Below are 4,339 nucleotides of genomic sequence, written 5' to 3' on the forward strand. Positions count from 1 at the left end.
TTTGGGTTTTTTTTTTTTTTTTCCCGAGACAGAGTCTTGCTCTGTCGGCTCAGGCTGGAGGGCAGTGGCACAACCTCGGCTCACCTCAACCTTTGCCTCCCGGGTTCAAGCGATTCTCCTGCCTCAGCCTCCCGAGTAGCTGGGACTACAGGTGCCCGCCACCACGCCCGGCTACTTTTTGTATTTTTAGTAGAGACAGGGTTTTGCCATGTTGGCCAGGCTGATCTTGAACTCCTGACCTCAAGTGATCCGCCTGCCTTGGCCTCCCAGTGCTGGGATTACAGGCATGAGCCACTGTGCCTGGCCCATACACTGGGATTTTAAAGTCTACATGTAAAAAAAAAAAAGAAAAAAAAAAGAAATTTAAAATGATTATACATATGGAAAGCATATATGGCAATATGTTTACAATTTTTTTTAAGTCTGATGGGCACATTGGTGTTTAACATACTATTCTTTATACTTTTCTGTTTCAAAGTGGGTTTTCTTTTTTTTTTTTTTTTTTTGAGACAGAGTCTTGCTCTGTCGCCCAGGCTGGAGTGCAGTGACACAATCTCGGCTTGCTGCAAGCTCTGCCTCCCGGGTTCACGCCATTCTCCTGCCTCAGCCTCCCAAGTACCTGGGACTACAGCCGCCCACCACCACACCCAGCTAATTTTTTGTATTTTAGTAGAGACGGGGTTTCACTGTGTTAGCCAGGATGGTCTCGATCTCCTGACCTCGTGATCCGCCCGCCTCAGCCTCCCAAAGCGCTGGGATTACAGGCATGAGCCATTGCGTCCGGCCTTTTTTTTTTTTTTTTTTTGAGAGGGAGTCTTGCTCTGTTGCCCAGGCTTGAGTGCAGTGATGCGATCTTCGCTCACTGCAACCTCTGCCTCTGGGGTTCAAGGGATTCTCCTGCCTCAGCCTCCCAAGTAGCTGGGATTACAGACGTGCACCACCATGCACGGCTTTTTTTTTTTTTTGTATTTTTAGTAGAGACAGGGTTTCGTCATGTTGGCCAGGCTGGTCTTGAACTCCTGGCCTCAAGTGATCTGCCCGCCATGGTCTCCCAAAGTGTTGGGATTACAGGTGTGAGCAACCATGCACAGCCCTCAAAGTCTTTTTGAATGTAAACAGTTCTATTTAGAAACAGGTACCTGTTTGCATTGTAGAATATAAAACTTGGCTTATGCTCTATAAACAATAATCATCACCCCAATTCACAGAACACACAATTAGATTCAAAGTTTTCACATAAATTGGACAAAAAATATATATCCTTGCCACAAGCCATCCGTGGATGACGGGGAAAAGCCTACTGACCCTGTGGTAGAACAGGCCTTGCTTCCTCCAAGGCACCTTTTTGGTCAGGAGGGCATGGTGGGAGAAACTCCTGGTTAGTAGGCAGATTGCCAGTCTCTTCCCCAACTAGACCTCAGTTATCCTTTCGAAAAGTGAAAGTGGAAGTTGGATTAGATTCAGATAGAACCAAAAAGTTCCTTGTAAGATTTTATAGGTGTTTATTCTAGTTACCTATTGCTCTATAACAAATTACTCCAAATCAGTGGCTTACAACTGCCATTTTAAGGCCAGGTGTAGTGACTCATGCCTGTAATCCCAGCACTTTGGGAGGCCAAAGTGGGAGGATCGCTGGAGGTTAGGAGTTTAAGACCAGCCTGGGCAATATTTATTTTCATAGGTATTGATTTATTTTAGGGGTAAAGTACTATGATGTCTGTAATTTCGTCTCAAATAAAAATAAATAAATAGAGACGGACTGGGTCTTGCTATGTTGCCCAGGCTGGTCTCAAACTTTTGGGCTCAAGCAATCGTACCACCTTGGCCTCCCAAAGTGCTGGGATTACAGGCATGAGCCACTATGCCCAGCTCCCCCCCCCCAAAAAAAAAATATATATATACTTTTAAAAGCTTATTTATTTTTTGGGACAGAGTTTTCACTCTTGTTGCCCAGGCTGGAGTGCAATGGTGAGATCTCGGCTTACTGCAACCTCCGACTCCCAGGTTCAAGCGATTCTCCTGCCTCAGTCTCCAGAGTAGCTGGGACTACTCCACCACACTTGGCTAATTTTTTATATTTTAGTAGAGATGGGGGGTTTCGCCATGTTGGTCAGGTTGGTCTCAGACTCCCAACCAGGTGATCCGCCCGTCTTGGCCTCCCAAAGTGCTGGGATTACAGGCGTGAGCCACCACGCCCGGCCTATTTGTTTTGTTTTGTTTTTTTTTTTTGTTTTTTTTTTTTTTGAGACGGAGTCTTGCTCTGCCGCCCAGGCTGGAGTGCTGTGGCCGGCTCTCATCTCACTGCAAGCTCCGCCTCCCGGGTTTACGCCATTCTCCTGTCTCAGCCTCCCGAGTAGCTGGGACTACAGGCGCCCGCCTCGTCGCCCGGCTAGTTTTTTGTATTTTTTAGTAGAGACGGGGTTTCAGCGTATTAGCCAGGATGGTCTCGATCTCCTGACCTCGTGATCCGCCCGTCTCGGCCTCCCAAAGTGCTGGGATTACAGGCTTGAGCCACCGCGCCCAGCGTTGTTTTGTTTTTAAGTAGTTAGCTTTTAATGAACTTCCCTCCATGTGGCCTCAAGCCACCAGGACACAGGCTCCCTCAACATCCTTAATCTTCTCCTCAGCTCTTCTGCTGAAGAATTTGGCCTCCATGATGACAGGCTGCTGTGGGAGCTTTCCCTTTCCCAGAACTTTGTAGTAGTCCAATCGCACCACATCAATGATGGGAGCAGCCCCAGCCTGGTTTTTAGCAGCATTCACCTGTGTCTGCTCACTGACCAAAGTCCACAATTTGTCAAGGCTGCAAGTTGAGCAGAAACTCTGGTTCCTCTTTAAGTGGTGATGCCTCATACCAACTTTCTCAAAGTAACCTGGGTGGTATTTGTTGAAGCTGATCCTGTGGTGATGCATTCCACCAGCATTATTGTGGCCTCCGGGGTGCTTCTGGAGCTGGCCTATGCAGCTGTGGCCGTGGCTCACGTGGCTCCAAAGTTTCTGGGTCTTCCTCAGTCTGGATGGCATGTTGGTGGCTCAGACGAAAGACCCAAAATACATTTTTTTAAAATTAGCTGGGCATAGTGGCATACACCTGTAGTCCCAGTTACTCAGGAAGCTGAAGCAGGAGGATCGCTTGAGTCCAGGAGGTTGAGGTTACGGTGAGCTATGATCACACCAGTGTACTTCGAGACGGAGCAAGACCCTGTCTTGAAAAAATCAAAAACAAGGTTGGGCGCAGTGACTCATGCCTGTAATCCCAGCGCTTTGGGAGGCCGAGGCAGGTAGATGACTTGAGGTCAGGATTTTGAGACCAGCCTGGTCAACATAGTGAAACCTTGTCTCTACTAAAAATACAAAAAATTAGCCAGGCATGGTGGCATGTGCCTGTAATCCCAGCTACTGGGGAGGCTGAGGCAGAAGAATCACTTGAACCTGGGAGGCGGAGGGTGCAGTAAGCTGAGATTGCGTCACTGCACTCCAGCCTGGGAGACAGAATGAGACCCTGTCTCAAAAAACAAAACAAAACAAAAAAACAAATAAAATAAAATAAAACAAATATAACAAAATGGCAGTGAGGGCACACCTTCACTCTCATTCTATTATATTCATAGATTCTGGGAGTCAGGAATTCAGAAAGAACGCAGCATGGATGGCTTGTCTCTGGTCTATGACATCTGGGGCCTCAGTTGGGATGGCAAAAGGCTGAGGTGCTTGATGGCTGGGGCCAGGAATCATCTGTAGGTATCATCATTCATGTTTGGCAAGCGATCTATACCAAGATGCTGATATAGACTGAGATCTCTGGCTGTTGGTCAGAACACCTATCCCCGGCCTATCTACATGGCCTTGGACTTCTTAAATGGAGACCTGTGCTCTAAAGGTGAATGTCCCAAGAGAACCAGGCAGAAGCTGTATAGCCTTTTATGAATTAGCCTCAGAGGTCACCAGCATCACTTCTGCCACGGTGCCAGATTCAAAGATTCAGAGGAGGGAACAGAGACCCCATCTCTCAATGGGAGGAGCATCAGGCCCACAGGATAAGAGAGTATTTGGGTCGGGAGACAATCATTGAATACATTTTGGGGATGTATTCGGAACACACTGCTACAGCACTCCCCAGGCCTGTCCTCTAGCTGCTTATCTCCCAGCTCTGAGCTAGAGCCCCCAAATTCTGCCCCTGGAGTGGCCTCCCCTTGCCCAGTACTCTGCCCTGGTTGGCAACTCTGAATAAGCCGTGTACTAGGGTTTGAGTATGGGAAAGAATGGAAGCCTATGAACAGAGCTTTACCAAGAAGAAATCATTTGAAATTCAGGATTTTTTTTTTTTTTTTTTTTTTTT

General features: G+C 47.4%; 1 pseudogene; it reads right to left on the reverse strand.

Annotated features, from left to right (window-relative positions):
• Positions 1-2,556: 2,556 nt before the first annotated feature.
• On the reverse strand, positions 2,557-3,083 carry LOC108533418 (60S ribosomal protein L27a pseudogene; annotated as a pseudogene).
• Positions 3,084-4,339: the final 1,256 nt, after the last annotated feature.

This window comes from Rhinopithecus bieti, unplaced genomic scaffold, assembly GCF_001698545.2.
Source record: "Rhinopithecus bieti isolate Rb0 unplaced genomic scaffold, ASM169854v2 scaffold_10347, whole genome shotgun sequence".
NCBI classification, from domain to species: domain Eukaryota; kingdom Metazoa; phylum Chordata; class Mammalia; order Primates; family Cercopithecidae; genus Rhinopithecus; species Rhinopithecus bieti.